Raw genomic sequence first — 18,095 nt, forward strand, 5'->3', positions numbered from 1 at the left:
AAAAGAAACCAGTACGTAAAGTTACCTATACAACCAGTTTTGGCATGGGCAGTTGTAGCTAATTCCAGTTTTTCAGGCTTAGCCTTTTCCTGATTTTTTTATTTTCTTTGAACTAAATATAGTTGTTAAAAGTTGCATATGCCAGGATGGGGTTGGTAGACTCTCACTTGCCTTTGCCATATTCTCTTCTTGTATTGTATTAGAAACACATGCAAAGCACAGAGTTCTTACTTTAGCATGTAGTTAACTATGGAAGATTACCAATAATAACACATCTCTTTTTTTCTTTTTGTTAGATTTTTTTCAGTCTGAACTCCCACCTCTCTTTCCAGCTCAGCACTCAGGATAGTTGTTGATGTAAGGAAAGTACTGGAATACTTGTAGTCAAGAACATACCTCGTGCTGAGAGAGGGGCCATGGTGGTGCTGAAGGGTGCCAGATGCATGAAGCCACCAGAACGCATTAGTGGGATCAGTGGGAGGTAAAAGTTCTATTTTTGTGAATGTGAAATATGTGTGGGTAATAAAGAATAAGGAGCTGTACCATAGAGTTTAAAGGGAGTTTATAGAAAGAAGTTCAAATATTTTTTCTTCTGTAGTATGCAGTATAATTCAATGACATAATTAACTACTATTTATGTAACTATTTGAAATACTTTTTATGTTGCAATAGTACTTCTTTGCAGCAATCCGATTTTTAAAAGTCCGTGTTTAATTTAAAAAAAAACTATTTTACTTCTCTTTTCAAAACATGTTGATAAAATCGCTAAAGGCTATGTGATATTACTTCTTGTGAAGACAACCACTACAAGTCTGCTAAACAAGTTCTAGGAACTAGTAAAAATGTTATAGCTAGTTTAACTAGAATGTGCCCTCAAAGATTTATCATACAGAGCTCCAGAAGGGCACTTACATAACATTTTGTGAAGTATGAGTTTTCAGTTAAATCATACGACTTCTTCTAAATTAACTTTCATTCTTTTCAATTCTAAGGTTTTTTTCTGTATGTATGAAAAATGAAATGAGAAGTTAGTATTGGGCCTTTACAATAAAAGTAGCACAAGAAGATAAAAATAATTTGAAAATAGCACATTCTGAAATTTAAAATATAAATTTTAAATTTCATAAAAATTTAATAATGGTTTGAAAATTTTTTCTCTAGTTCTTGGAGTCAAAGAAAGGCTACTGGAAGTTAATCTGACCTTTAGCATCATTGTACGTGTTATTATAAACTCAACTAAAACTTAAAGACAAAAGAAATCAAACTAAATGTCCTAAAAGGAACGGTTTTGTAATTAAAAGTGCAAGTTTTGGTAAAGCAGATAATCATAAGAACAACATTTTCACTAAATAAGTTATCAAGTGGAATTGGAATGTATTGAAATTAGGTGTAGTGCATAAATAATTCATGATTGATTTCAAACAATCTAATATATTTCTAATGCAAGATAAGGTGTGCTTTTAATAATTTTCAAATATTTGTATACATACACAGCTGGAGTTTTGAACTACAATGTTTTTGTAAGGAAGCTGATAGCTAATGTTGAATACATGTATATACATATATATATGTGTGTGTGTATGTGTGTTGAATATATATTTAGCCTAGCAGGATGTGCTTTCTTTGCTGTGATCAATCAGATTTTAGAGGTATTTCATTTTTTTAAGAACTATTTTGTAAATCAACCTAAATGTCCTACAATGGTATTTATTTATTTTTCTTTCTTTAAAAGTGTGTATAAATTTAAAGATTGTAAGTAGAATTTTGTTACCTATATATATTGCTTATTTTTGAAGTCTGTGCTTTTAGCATCACTATTACTCAAATAATTTACATTGTATCCACTAAGTAATTTCTCATCATACACCTTTCTCCCACCCCCTGAATCACCATTGTCTATCATTTCACATTCTATATTCATGTGTACACATTATGTAGCTCCCAGTTATAACTGAGAACATGAGGTATTCTTCTTACCATTTCTGAGTTGTTTTCTTTAATGATCTCCACTTCCATCCACATTGCTGCAGAAGGCATAATGTCATTCATTTCATGGTTAAGTGGTATTCTACTCTGTATTTATATCACATTTCTATATCTAATCATCCTTTGAGGAACACAGGTTTATTTCACATCTTTACTATTGTGAAGAGTGCTGCAATAAACGTGAATGCATGTATCTTTTTGATATAGTAATTTATTTTCTTCTGGGTAGATACCAATTAGTGGGATTGCTAAATGACATGGTAGTTCTATTTTTAGTTCTTTGAACATTTCCATAATATCTTTCATAGAGGTTGTACTAATTTACATTTCCAACAAGAGTATATAAGCACTCTCCTTTCCCCTCATCCTTGCCAAAATCTGTTATTTTCTGTCATATCTTATCATAATAATAGTCATTCTGAGAAGCTTATGCACGGCAAAATAAATAATCAACAGAATAAACAGAGAAGCTGCAGAATGGGAAAAATATTTACAAACCACTCATCAAACAGGGATTCATATCCAGAATTTACATGGAACCCAAACAACTCAACAACAGCAACAACAAAAACAACAAAGCATTAAAAAGTGGGCAAAAGACAGAAATAGAGATTTTCCAAAAGAAGATACACAAATGGTCAAGAAACATGTGAAAAAAAAAGATGAACATCACTAATCACCAGAAAAATGCAAATCAAAATGACAATGAGATACTATCTTACTCTAATATTTGAGATGGAGTCTCAGTCTGTTGCCAGGCTGGAGTGTAGTGGTGCGGGCTCTGCTCACTGCAACCTCTGACTCCTTGGTTCAAGTGATGCTCCTGCCTCAGCCTTATAAACAGCTGGGATTACAGGCATACACCGTTTACGTCTTTTCTAATGCATTAAAAAAAACTTGAAACAATCATTTGACGAATGGAGTATCAAAAATTTTTCATTTTCAAGGTTTACTGACTTATCATTGTTAACATCAAAATTTGCAAACAGAAAAAGCTTTGAAATTAAGTTGTATAAAGGCAAAGTAAGTACTGAGTAAATCAAATTATATGATTTCAAGATATGTAGACAATTTAGTTTTTAATTATACAATTGCACTTTGGAATACCTTGAATTGTAGGAAGAAATTCAGAGTATTTTTATTTCATTGTATGCCTTTATATCCCGTATTGGAGTTTTGTAACCCATCATTTTAATTTATATATTATTTTAGTTTTTAAAAAAACGTTTATGGATACATAATGGTTGTACATATTTATGGGAAACAGGATATTTTGATACGAGCATACAATGTGTAATAATTAAGTTAGGGTATATTGTTGATGCATAGGAAATGACTTCGTGAATGCTCTTAGTGAAAATTTGGGAGTTTTTTTATATTTAAGGGGGATATTTATTGTTTTCCCAAATATAGATATTTATGCACTCTGGCCTTATCTGCCATCACTCTCATAACAGAATTGTTGTTACAACGCAAGTTGTATATGATCATTTGGTTCTAGTTCTGAGTGCTTTTAGTGCCAAAAAACTCTGTAGGCGTTTTAGTTATAGATTTTTGTGGTCGCTTTCTCAAATGCTGGTTATAGTAGTGATGTACTAAGCATGTGAGCAGGTTCACTGCCTCCTGTGGTGCTAGGATAGTGGAGGTCCCAGGAAGTTATCTTATTCCCCTGTGCTGTACACTCATGTCGGCAAATTTTGCATTGGATATGTAGTTCAACCTCTAGGCCAGATGCTTATGGGTAAAAGTTGGTTGTGGCAGAGACCAATGGGTATATGCTTCTTTTTATTTAACAAAAGATGCTCTCTGTGGCCTCAGACAATGGGTTGGTCTGTGGAATGCCCAGTGGCCTCAGATCCATGCTCAGCCCCTGAGGAGGGGACAAAGCTGGGTGGAGCTGGTCCACCAGTCTCACCCTTATATCCTTCAATGGTGAAAAAATGCACCAATCCCGATGGGGGTGGTGGGGAAGGTAATGATGAAATGCACTGAGGGCTTTGCAGATGGTGAGGAGGCTGACCAAGCTCCATGACCTGGGCAGGCAGGAGTCCACTTCAGTGGAACATTCTCCTTCAGCCCCAAACACAGATTTGTGGCTTTCCTGCTCTCTACTGCAGCAATGCTACCACTCTGTGTAGAGGAGGGAGAGGATCTGCATTTCATGCAAACCCAGGCCTGTTGTACACACTGCCAATGGGGACACTGCCACCCCTAATAGTCCTAGAATGGCCATCCACTTGTACCCCTATGCCAATCTCCTATCAGAGTACCCACAGCTGTGTCTGTAGCAGTGAGCAAGAAAGAGAAGTTTCTCTCTCCATGTGTGTGTCTAAGTATGTAGGATGCCTGGAGCAAAGCACAATGTCTGCATCTCTAGTGGAAGAGGTGCAGTCCTTCTCAGCCCACAAGCTAGGAGTTCTCAGGTACAGCAAAATACATGCTTGTGTTTCCTCTGTCTCAAGGGATGCTCTTATCCCTTGATGTTCTGTACTTTCCATTCCCTTTGCAGCAGCAGTCCCTGAAGGCTAGACCATTGGAACACCTGCAGCTCCCCTGGGTCCAGCCAGCTCTGTGTGACTACCACAATCTGAATGGGTGCTGGAGAATGTCTGTGGGGGCATTCAGTGATGTGGAGACACAAAGGCTGCAGGTACAGCAGGGCACAGTCTCACAATTGGTAGGTACCCACTATAGGAGTTTGCTACTATAGCTCAGGTTTGGAGAAAGGGCGAGTGGCCCTATGCAAGTTGGTAGTGTAGCATAATACCCTCAAGAAGTACCCAAATCATTACTCAACCAAGTGCTTGGGCTTGTGAGGGCAGAGGAGCTCTCTGATAGTTTGGAAACAGCAGTCTGCCACTGGGATGAGGGGAACCAAAAACACTCCCATCTAACCTTTTGACAACATACCAAGTCCCTCTGGATTCGATCTCTGCTAGCCTGTTGCTTCCTTCTTTTTCTGTTCCCTAGTTCTTTCTGTGATTTGTCTTACAGTTTTTTGCTTACCTGGTCAGAAGGAACACAATTTTAACAGAGTCATAGTCTTCTCTCAAATAAGAGGGTAAAGGTATATTCATGAGACTTTTGCAGTCTTTCAATGCGGGGATGGAAGAGGGCATTATTGGCACTGGGTAGGGATTATGATGGAATAGTTTAGGATTGTTGGAAACATCAGAGTGAGGGCTTTGAGACAAACATTTTAAAGAATCATGGAGTAAGAAGTTAATTGAAATCACACGTTGACAAGATGACAAATTTGTTATTCATTAAATGGATCTTTGAGAAGTCCCTGAATAGATAGTAAAGTCATTTGCAACTTTCATCTTGCTAGGCAGAAGTTTCCTGGAGTAGTAGAGTAATATTGCTGTATTGTGGACAGTAAACTGCATGTTAAATGTTTTATTTCCTCAGGAAACATGTTCAAAGTTGTTAAGATCCAAGGTCTAGTTGTTTGCAGATTCAGACCTGGGAATTCAAGTCTTCTGAATCACTCTATTGGGATTCTACTTTTTCACGACATATTAATATTCCCAATTCTATAACTTATACCAAAAAGGTTGGAATAAGGTCTAACCTCAAGTTTAATTGACTATGTATGGCATGTGAACATGGAGATAGGTTAATTCTAATGGAAAACAATTATTTCAAGAAATAATTAAATAAAACTTCCCTAGTTTTGTTAGAGATTTAGACCTCTAGATATAGAAGGTCAAAGAACTTCAAGAAGCTACATTGCAAGATGAATTTCACCAACTCATATAGTCATTAGAGTATCGATATGGTTTGACTGTGTCGCCACGCAAATCTCATCTTGAATTCCCATGTATTGTGGGAGGGACTCAGTGGGAGTATCCTGCTAAACTAAGCTTCATAAATGAAGGAGAAATAAGACAAGCAAACACTAAGGAAATTTGTCACCTCCATACAAGACTGATGAGAAATGCTAAAAAATGTTGTAAACATGGAAACAAAGGGTCAATACTCACCATCATTAAAACATACAAAATTAGAAAACTCACAGTCTTATAAAACAATTACATAATTAGGACTGTAAAGCAACAAGGACAAAATTAACATTACAACAGGAGTAAAACATCAATATTAACATTGAATATAAATGGACTAAATGATCCACTTAAAATATATACATTGGCAAAATATATTTAAAAAACAGAATCTAATTATATGCTAGTAAAGACAGTTATAGACTCAAGGTAAAGGGTTTGAAAAAGATATTTCATATAAATAAAAATCAAAAGTGAGAAACAGTAGCTGTAGTTTTATATGTTAAAACAAACTTTAAATAAATAACAGTAAAAAAGACAAAGACAGTCATTGTATAATAATAAAGGTGTCAATTCAACTCCTGGAAATATACAACCCTCAATATTGAACCAGGAAGAAATAGAAATTCTGAACTGATTACTAGTAAGTGGTAAGATTGAATCAGAAATTTTAAAATTCCGTAACAAAAAAAGCACAGGACCAGATGGATTCACAGCTGAATTTTACCAGACATACAAAGAACTAGTACCAATCCTACTGAAACTGTTACAAAAAATCAAGGAAGACCGAATTCTCCCTAACTCATTCTACAATGTCAATATCACCCTGATACTAAAGTCAGGCAAGACTCAACACAAAAAGAAAACTACAGGATGATATCCCTAATGAACATAGATGCAAAATCCTCAAAAAAATACTAGCAAACCAAATTCAACAGCACATCAAAAGATGATATATCACAATCAAGTGGGTTTTACTCCAGTGATGCAGGGCTTTTTCAACATAGACAAATCAATAAATATGATTCACCACCTAAGTGGAATTAAATGCAAAAACCATATGATCATCTCAATAGATGCAAAAAAAAGCCTGGTAAAATTCAGCATCTCAATATAATAAAAACTTTCAACAAACGAGACAATGGAAGAACATACCTCAAAATAATAAAAGCCATATGCAACAAACCCACAGCCAAAAGTATACTGGATGGGGAAAAATTGAAAGTATTCCCCCTAAAAACTGGAGCAAGACAAGTATGCCCACTTTCATGACTCCTATTCTACAAAGTACTGGATGACGTAGCCGGAGCGATCAGGCAAGAAAAAAATAAAAGACACTCAAATTTGAAAAAAGAAATTAAAATTATCTCTATAATCTAAATATAGTATTTCATGATCTGATTGATACCTTAAAAACCCTACAAATCCTTTTAAGATACTTCTAGATGACTTGATAAATGACTTTAGTGAAGTTCCAGGACGCAAAGCAACATGCAAATGTCACTAACATTTCTAAACATTAATAGTGATCAAACTGAGAACCACTTTAAGTTAAAATAGCTACAAAAAATATCCAGGAATACATTTCACCAAGGAAGTGGAATATCTCTATAAGGATTACTACAAAACACAGATGAAAGTAATTGTAGGAGACACAAACAAATGTAAAACTATCCCATGCTCATGGAATTCAAAAATCAATATAATTACAATGGCCATACTGCCCAAATAAATCTACAGCTTCAATACAATTTCTATCAAATTCCCAATGTGTTTTTTCATAGAATTAGAGAAAAACAATTCTAAAATTCGTATGGAACCAAAAAGAGCCCAAATAGCCAGAGGAATCCTCAGCAAAAAGATGAAAGCTGGAGACATCACATTGCCTGACTTCAAAGTACCTCACAAAGCTATTGTAACCAAAACATCATGGTGCTGGTATAAAAAGACACATAAATCTATTATGGAACAGTAATCTATTCTCTTCCAGGATAAAGGTAAAGAAATAGATTTCTGTTCCAGAATATAGGATCCAGAAATAAAGCCAGTTTCCTACAACCAACTCATCTTTGCAAAGTCAACAAAAACATATACTGGGGCAAAGATCCCTTATTCAATTAATGGTGCTGAGAAAGTTGGATAGCCATATACAGAAGAATGAACTGGACCCTTATCTTTCACCATATACTGAAATTAACTCAAGATGGATTCAAGACTTACATATAAGACCCGAACCTATAAATTCCTAGAAGTAAACCAAGAAAAAAATGTTTGTAGACATTGTCCCAGGGAAACAATTGATGGCTAAGAACTCAAAAGGAAATTTTTTAAAAACCCAAAAATCATCAATGGTACTTAAACTAAAAAGCTTTGCACAGCAAATAAATAAGTAAATAAATAAATAGTGCAAATTGATAACTTACAGAATGGGAGAAAATATTTGCAAACTATGCATCTAACTATAAACTAATATCCAAAATCTATAGACACTCAAACAACTCAATAAGAAAAAAAAATGAATAAACTCATTAAAAAGTGGGCAAAAAGCCTGGCCAACATGATGAAACACTATCTCTGCTAAAAATTAAAAAAAAAAAAAAATAGCTGAGCATGGTGGCACATGCCTGTGCTCCCAGATACTCAGGATGCTGAGGCAGGAGGATGGCTAGAACCTAGGAGACAGAGGTTGCAGTAAGCTGAGTTTGCAGCACTGCACTCCAGCCTGGGTGACAGAACAAACCCTGTCTGAAGGAAAAAAAAAAAAAAAAAAAAAAAGAAGAGAGGAAAAAAAAAGGAGGAAAAGGATGAAGACATAAGCAGATAAGCAGACAACATTTAAAAATGCCCAATATCACTAATTATCACAGAAATGAAAAGTAAAACCACAATGAAATGCCATCTTATACCATTCAGAATGGTTATTAAAATGTCAAAAAACCCTAACAGATGTTGGTGAGAATGTCGAGAAAAAGGAATACTTATACACTGTTGGTGTGAATGTAAATTAATAAAACCTCTATGAAGAATAGTATGGATATTTCTCAAAGAACTAAAAATAGAACTACCATTTGACTTAGCAATCCCACTGTTGTGTATCTACCCAAAGCGAAAGAAATTGTCACATCAAAAAAACACCCACCCTGAATGTTTATTGTAGCACTATTCACAATAGCAAAGTCATGGAATTAACCTAAATGTCCATAAATCAAGGATTGAATAAAGAAAATATTTATGCTATGGAATGTTACTCAGCCATGAGAAGAATGACTTTTTTTTTTTTTTTTTTTGCAAAAACCTGGATTGAAGTAGAGCACATTATCGTAAACTAAATAACTGAGAAGCAGAAAGTTCACTGCCACATGTTCTCACTTATACATGGAAACTAAATAATGTGTAAACATAGACATACAGAGTGGTATAATAGACATGATTGGCTCCAAATGTGTGAGGGTAAGAATAGGTGAGTGATGAGAAATTACTTATTGGGTACACTGTTCACTGTTTAGGTGATGGAGATACTAAAACCATACTTTATCACTGTGCAATATATGTAATAAAACTGCAATTGTACTACCTAAAACTACAGAAATGAAAATTAAAAAGATTAATAAAATAAAAAATAATAATTTTCTGGGGGCATATAGTGAAAACATTTCATTTTGAGTGAATTTAAAAGAATTGAAGAGATATTTGAAACAGTGACGACAGACAAGTTTTTCTGGTGAAGAAAACAACAATGGAGTATTAAAATAATAGAAGACTTTATTATTTTAAGATTAGACTAATGACAATATACTTGTAGACTGATAGGAAAGATCCAATGAAAATGAGAAATCATGATAGAAAGGATAAATGGTGAACTAATGAAATAATGTCCTTGAGTAAGAGAGAAGGGAGAAATCTATTAATGAAATGATGACATAGTTATTGATAGCAGCACAGACAGTTCTTCTAGAGTACTAGAAAGGAAGACAGTATATGTGGAGGCAGTAGATAGTAAAGATGATGTGAGCTTGTGTATGATCTTTTTAATGTCTTCCATTTCCTGGGTGAAGCAAGAAACAAGGTTGAAAGGGAAGATGAGAATGAAATACTTAACATCTGAAGAGATGAAAAAATAAAAAAAAAAAAAATCTAGGAGAAAGGTGTAGTAAATAACCCCAAAAATGTAGGTATTGGTCATGAATGTAAAGTATAATTAGTCTGATAATTTTTACCTGCTACTTTCAGCTGCATTAAAGCAAATGAAAATTAAGGAGATATAATCAAAGTTAGCATTTTGTCAAAAGTTTATAATTAAAGAGAGAACAAATATAGAATTTATATTTATTAGGGGTGATTACAATTATTGTACTTTCCATCAAAGGTGGGACAAGAAGACCTGGGGGAGATGAGAGATAGTGAAAAGTTTCCAACATCAATTCGTGGGTCTTAGTAGATCAAAATATTGGAGATGAGATGCTAGAATGAATGAGATTTATTGCGTTCTGCTTTGCTTTGTGCCCTTTAGTAAATAAAAATTTCTTTTCTCAGCATATTTTTCTGGTCACTTTCACTAGTAAAACACCTGGACAACTATTACTTAATGTATTCACATTTCTATTAGGCATAAGAAAATCTTCCCGCCATGTAGATTGGAAAGTCTTGCTATTTTGGAAAAAGGAGGTGTTGGTCAAAGAATGAGATGTTCAAAACTGAAAATGCTGAGGTGTGGTAGGTAGAGCAATGGTCCCCAAGGTTGTCCACATCCTAATTTCTAGAACCTGTGCATATGTTACCTTACAAATCAAAGGGGAATCAAAGTTACAGTGGGATTAAATGATAATCAGCTGAATTTATAATAGGAAGATTATCCTGGGTTATCTGGGCAACCCTGATGTAATCACATAGGTCCCTGTAAGTGAAAGAGGGAGACAGAAAAGAGGATCACAGTGACTTGAAGGGAGAAAGATTTGACCTGTTCCTACTGGCTTTGAAGATTCATGAGGAAGGCCATAAGTTAAGGGAAGCAGGTGACATCTAGCAATTTGAAAGTGCAACAGATTCTTCCTTAGAGCTTCCAAAAGAAATGCAACCCTACTGATTTATGCTCCGTGAATTCCACTTTTATCTATCAGAATTGTAAGGCCATACATATGAATCGTTTAAGCCTCCCAGTTTGTGATAATTTGTTGCAGCAGCAATAGGAAACTAATACAGGAGGAATTGCAAGAATTTGTGAGGATAAGGTTCCGGGTGCAAACATGGAAGTGAGAGGCTCAAACTTGGGCAAAGGAAAAGTTATTTGAGGAAAGGAATAGAAAAACCATCAGGCCAGGAGTGGGAGGATATTCATATTTATGTTGAAAGGTGATATGATTTGGCTGTGTCCCCACCCAAATCTCATCTTGAATTGTAGTTCCCGTAAACCACATGTGTGGTGAGAGGGATCCAGTGGGAGGTAATTGAATCATGGGAGTGTTTTCCTCTATGCTATTCTGGTGATAGTAAGTTCTCATGAGATCTGATGGTTTTTTTAAGGGGCTTCCGCCTTGGTTCATCTCACATTCTTCTTCCTGCCATCATGTGAAGAAGGACATGTTTGCTTCCCTTTCTGCCAGAATTGCAAGTTTCCTGAGGCCCCCCCAAGCCATGATGAACTGTGAGTCAATTAAACCTCTTTTATTTATAAATTACCCAGTCTCTGGTATGTCTTTATTAGTAGCATGAGAATAAACGAATAAAAAAGCACAGGATGGGTAGAGTTAGAGTGACTTTTAAGAAGCCCTCTGATATAGATCTATCCCTTTGTTCATCTGCCTCCTTGTCTCTTTGTGTGAAGAAATGAGATAACTCTCGCCAACATCCCAGCTACTGATCTCCCTAGGCCATTCTTATAGTATTGCTGATAGCTTAGATTTTTTTTCATTCCTTCACCAATAGAAATTTCAAGGAAACCACCAATACACCAGAAATGTGAATGAATGTGAAACATTTTAAGTGGCATGTATTATGCTATCTTTTCTATTCCTTTATCTTTTTACTAACAGGTGTTGGTTTTAGGGACTAAATAGCTTAATTCTACCATCTGTTTGTGAATAAAGCCATACTCTTATTTAGTTTTGTTGTTGCTGTCTTGAGACATGGTCTTGTTGCTGCCCATACTGAAGTGCAGTGGTGCAATCATGGCTCACACAGCCTCAACCTGCTGGGCTCGAGTGATCTTACCTTCTTAGATTCTGCAGTAGCTGGAACTCTAGGTGCAAGCCACAATGCATTGCTTTTTTTTTTTTTTAATTTTTGTTTATAAACACAGGGTTTGGCTACATTGAACAAGCTGGCCTCGAACTCCTGGGCTCAAGAACTCCTGAACTCGCACTACATTGCACAAGCTGGCCTCGAACTCCTCGAACTCCTCAGCCTTGGCCTCCCAAAGTGCTGGAATTATAAGCTTGAACCACTGTGCCCGGCCCTACTCAATATTTAAGCCTCATTTTACAGTTTATAAAGAGGGACAGAAAAACTATTAAAATTAATATATAGTTATAGAATAATGAAATCCCTCTGGCAGCTTATGATTGTGTAGATCATCCTTGCAACACGAAGTTCATAGACAGGATTCCAGAAAAGGCATCTGATAAACCACAGTTATAATGCTCCTTCCACCTCCACATTTCTGAAAGGAAGCTTGTTACCGACTGAAGGGAAAATAAGTTTTAATATTTTTATATGTCTAGAATTAATGAAAACAGTTTGGTATAAGCTCTCCATGTATTTGAGGATTTTTCAAGAATACTGCAAGCATGTTATGTAAAGAACACTTTCAGGTGATTGATAGTTGAATATATTTTTACTGTTGCAAGATTGTTCAAACGTACTGTATGTTATGGTTAAAAATTCAAAATATGGTTATAGGTTTCAATATAATAACAAGCAATTTAATAACATCTCTGTTTTCAAAGCTAACCAGCATTAATAATGAAATTGTCCATTATTTCCGAATTGCTTTGTGCTTTGGTTTATGCATTTTAGTAAATTAAAATTTCTTTTCTCACCTTGAGAATTTTTCTGGCCCCTTTCACTATTAAAATACTTGGACAACTATTACTGCAATTTATTTGCATTTCTATTATGCGTAAGAAAGTCATCCTGCCATGTGCATAGGAAATTCCTGCTATTTGTAGCTTTTTATTTTTTTAAATATATTTTAAACTGACAAAAATTATATAAATTTATTGTATACAACATGCTGTTTTGAAATGTGTACGCATTGTGAAATGGCTAAGTTGAGCTAATTAACATATGTATTGCCTCACAGACATTTCTGGGGTGAAAAAAAAAATGCTTCAAATCTGCTCTATTATAAATTTTCAAGAATACAATACATTACATTGTTATTAACTATAATTACTATGCTGCATAATAGATCTCTTGAACTTATTCCTTTACTCTAATTGAAATTGTGTATTCTTCCATCAATATCTCCCCAGATCCCACCCCTCAGTCCCTGGTAACCACCTTTCTACTCTCTACTTCTATGAGATCAACATTTTTACAATTCACCTATGAGTGAGATTATGTGGTATTTGTTTTTCAGTACTTTGGCTTATTTTATCAGAAGAGGATATCTAGTATTACACAGCTAACATTTCAATTAATTTATTTAAAGATAAAGTTCTTTAGATCATACACCAAAATTTTGAAAGAGTTTCAAATGGTGCCAAAGTAGCATTGAAGGTTGAACCTAAATTCTCCAAATTTGATTTTAAAATGTTCAAGTTAATTAAGAGAAAATCATCTCAATAAAATATGAGTATTAAGCATTTTGACCGAAGGAAGCCTGGTGCATTATCACTTAAAGGATACCCGTTCATTGATGTGAAAAAACAGCTAATATTCTCAGTAAAGGGAATGAAATGAGACACCTACGATTAAAAAAATGGCTTTGTAAACTTTTTGATGCTTTTTAATTCATTTAAAAATTTTGCTGTGCAGAAGCTCTTTTGTTTAATTAGATCCCATTTGTCAATTTTGGCTTTTGTTACCATTGCTTTTGATGTTTTATCAAAAGCTCATGAGATTCATAAGAACTAAGGAAAGGTGATTTTGTTTATATTTCAGCTAGATCTTAAAGGGAGCAGCGTAACTTTTGGAACTTCATAAAGAGATATTCAATGTGAATGAACACCAAAACAAACAAACAAACAAACAAAAAGGTGCCAGACCTAACGGTTTACTTCCTTCTGCTAAATCTTCTCTACTAAAATATTAATGACTTTGTATTGCATAAAAGCAAAAAAGAAAAAAAGCAAAACACCCAATAAATTTCTCAGTTATCAATCAATTTTGAAGTAACATCTGCATTTAATTATGTTATGTGCATATAAAAGACAATAATAAGTGCTGGAAACTCAATCCTGCTACCATTTCAAAAGAAAACTGTCAGGTCTAAAGTCAAGGTTTCAACAAGAAGAATTTCCCTAAATGTTGCTGTCTGAAGAATATAATACCTGAAAGAAAGACATTTCTGGTAACTAATTCATATGCTCATAAATATTTTAAAAAATCAATGTTAAAATTCAAATTACAAAGAAAATCTGTTATTTAGATTAACAGAGAAGAGAATCAATCATTGAAAAGTTCATATTAGTCATTGTAATAACGACATAGAAACAAATAAGATAATGATAACAAAGCGACTTGTGTTAAAGAGGATGACTTGAAGGAATAGCGATTATTAAATATCTGATTACATATTTTGTCAGTTAAAATATATGTCTTTTTTATATGTGTTTGTTATAAGAAGCAGGTCGGGGTAGTAGCAGCCAGCGCGAGTGAGGAGCCGGGAGAGGGCGCAGTAGGTGAGGAAGGTCAGGTCCAGAAACTCTAGCTCCTTGCCACTCAAGAAATGTCCTCCTTTTCAGAATGTGCTTTGCGCATGTCTCGTCTCAGTGCTCGTCTAATTGGTCAAGTCCCCAGGCCTACTGATTCCAAAGCTATGAAAGTAGCGAAACTTTAGAGAACCGCCCTTGGCCAAGAAGCAGACTTATGACTGGTATCCAGATCACAATACTTACACAGCACTCACAGGAACACTCCGATTTCTTGGTCCCTACAGAGATGAGCATCAAGATTTTAAAGATGAGCAAAAACGACTAAAGAAGCTTCATGGAAAGGGGAAACCAAAGAAGGGAGAAGGGAAAAGAACAGCAAAAAAGATAGTGTTGGTCCCTCAAGAGGGAGAATTTCTTCCTCAGTGGCAGAGAGAAGAAAGTGCATTTATTGCTTTTCCACATATTGGAGGAATGTCATAATGAAATGAAGGTTATTTGGAGGAATACAATCATCTCCTGGTTGAAATCTATTCCAGTTAAATTGCGACTGGTTTGCTGAACACATTCTAAACGTGCAAAACTCTTTTGGCCTTAGTTGTGTAATGTGAAGTTTACCTAATTCTCTAATGAAATGAATACATAAGCTGTTGTTTAATGATTTGTTTGGGGTGGGGTAGGATGGTGGAGGAATGGAGTGGGGGAACCTCATTAAGTGAGCGTCCTATAGTGTCCTCATTTCTCGATTCTTGCTTACTCAGTCACTCAACCCTAAACTTCTTTCATCTCGGGTCCTTCAGCCACTGTCTCCATCACCAAGCTCACAATTTTTCTGTGTCTCTTCACCTACTCCTTTGAGAAATCTGTTAAGATGAATTTGCAGGGTAAATATCTTTTAAAATACTTCCCTTACCTAGAAAGGAAATATTGAATACCTGCTCTATACAAGATACTGGGGCCCTGGTAATACAAGTGATTAGCAAGAGAAATACTCCCTACCTCATATAAGTTTCAGTCTTGTGGGAAGGACTAACATTACATAATTACATACAACTGTATTACACGCTACAAAGGAAAAAAGCCAGACTTCTATAGGAGTGTGGATGATTGGGGCCGGGTGCAGTGGCTCACACCTGTAATCCCAGCACTTTGGAAGACCTAGGCGGGTGGATCACGAGGTCAGCAGATCGAGACCATCCTGGCTAACACGGTAAAACCCCGTCTCTACTAAAAATACAAAAAAAAAAAAAAAAAAAATTAGCCAGCCAGAGTGGTGGGCGCCTATACTCCCAGATACTCCAGAGGCTGAGGCAGGAGAGTGTGGTGAACTCGGGAGGCAGAGCTTGCAGTGAGCGGAGATTGGACACAGCGAGACTCGGACTCAAAAAAAAAAAAAAAAAGTGTGGATGGTTGGATGCAAAGAGACACAGCCAGAAGCGCAAACCACATTAGGGAATTTAAAGAAAGCCTCCCTAAAGAAATGATATGTAGGGGCCGGACACGGTGGCTCATGTCTGTAATCCCAGCACTTTGGGAGGCCGAGGCGGGCAGATCACCTGAGGTCAGGAATTCAAGTACAACCTGACCAACAGGGAGAAACCCTGTTTCTACTAAAAATACAAAAAATTAGCCGGGCATGGTGGTGCATGCCTGTAATCCCAGCTATTCGGAAGGCTGAGGCAGGAGAAACGCTTGAACTTGGGAGGTAGAGGTTGTGGTGAGCTGAGATCGCGATAAATAAGAGGTAGCCAGAAGAAAAATGGTGAGAAAGGTGTTTGAGGCAAGAGAGTACCATTTGAAAAGCCCTAAGATATGAAGAATTTGTATGTTCAAAGAACACTGACTTGTTCATGGTTGGCCATAAGAAAATAGACGCCAGATCATAAAGGGCTTTGCAAATTCTGTGAAAAAGCTTGAACATAACCAGAGGTTATTTCTGTGAGAGATGACTGTTGTATAGATCTGAGTAGCTAGCTGCTGGTTTTATTGTATTCTAGCAATGAGTTTTCAAAGAAATTGTGAGGGCTTCTCTGATTTTTTTCCCAAGAGTTGTTCTGAATCTTTAGCATGTCCAGTAAATTTTTTTTAAGTATATGTGCTGCCGAAGTAAGCACAATTTTTAATACTTTTTATTACTGTGGTAAAAACATAGAATTAATTATCTTAACTGTTTTTAAATGTGCAATACAATAGTGTCAACTGTATGCATGTTATTGCATTAAAGTACTTTTAACCCCTGTTTCTACCTCTCAGGTAAAGAGAACACAGTGCATAGGCAGGAGTATGTACACCAGTACTCCAGCCACAGTTTTCTTTCTCTGTAACACTGAATGATTCCTGAACTAGAAAGAATCCCAGTACATATGTTTAAACAAATGATCCTTTTAAAGAAACCTAATCCAGATGGTATGGCTAAGGCCTATTTTATAGCCTGTTTAAAAAAAAATACTGAACTAAAATTGGGTGGTTTGTATGTGATAGAAGTGAATTCCAGCAGAAGGCTGAGAATTCATTCATTAGGAACCCTTTACTGGGTACCTGCCATGTGCCTGACACATAACAGTTGTAGAGGATACAGAGACAAATGGACTCAGTCCCTAAGACTGTGTGAATGAGCATGTGTGTGTTACAAAATGTTGGCAAGATCTCAGAAATTTTCTTAAACAGGTGCAGATGCACTGTTACTCTTGGTCAATGCAGCCAAGCCAGGTGTGTGTGGATGATTACCCCAGGAGGTTGGGCTGAGAAACAGCTTCTCAGCCTGAACCCAGTGTAGCTAAGTAGATGTTTGAATTATGTGATCTCCAACAATTGGAAAAGATCTGAATGTAAGAGGAACTTAGGAGAATTAGCATGATATTTTAAAGAGAATTACTGCAATAAATACTAACAGCAGACCTGAGTCAGAAAACAAGTAAAGAATCAATGTATTGGTTTGCTGATGGAAGCGCTTCAATGAGATCTCAGACTCTGACCCTGAAGTGAGCCTTGGCAATGGTTGATAGCGAGGTTTGTGGATAATGCAGCAATAGATTAGTGTGCCACTGCTCCAGGCTGAAAATCAAAAATGAAAACTAAAATCTATTTGTACATAAGCTATACCTTTAAACCAACTGATGGAGCAAGTTGTGTGACTAAAAACAACTCTGTACTGAACTAAGACGGACCAACTGGAAACTATTAATAGAAGAAAAGGAAAATTTAACTCTTGACAACAGAGAAGTCAATAAATTTCAGGACACCAGTGACCAAAGGTTAAGATGAAGACTAAATGCAATCCGAAAAAAATTTTAACTCAAAGTTTGGACTAGCTAGTTTGTTTAATTGGATTTCTCTAGTTTGTTTAATTGGATTTCTCTGGCCAAAACTTAAACTATTGGTGCTTTCTAATTGAGTCCATTGTGCATGAACCATTTTGCCCTCAATTTCAGCACTGCATAGTAAAAAGACTGGGTTTTGTATTCAAAAGTCATGGGTTTGTGACACAGTGTACTTACTGGTTATGTGACCTTAA

At 35.8% G+C, this 18,095-nt stretch overlaps 1 pseudogene; it reads left to right on the forward strand.

Annotated features, from left to right (window-relative positions):
- Window positions 1–14,658: 14,658 nt before the first annotated feature.
- On the forward strand, window positions 14,659–15,842 carry LOC100429589 (small ribosomal subunit protein mS33 pseudogene; annotated as a pseudogene).
- Window positions 15,843–18,095: the final 2,253 nt, after the last annotated feature.

Source organism: Macaca mulatta, chromosome 5, assembly GCF_049350105.2.
Source record: "Macaca mulatta isolate MMU2019108-1 chromosome 5, T2T-MMU8v2.0, whole genome shotgun sequence".
Lineage (NCBI taxonomy): Eukaryota > Metazoa > Chordata > Mammalia > Primates > Cercopithecidae > Macaca > Macaca mulatta.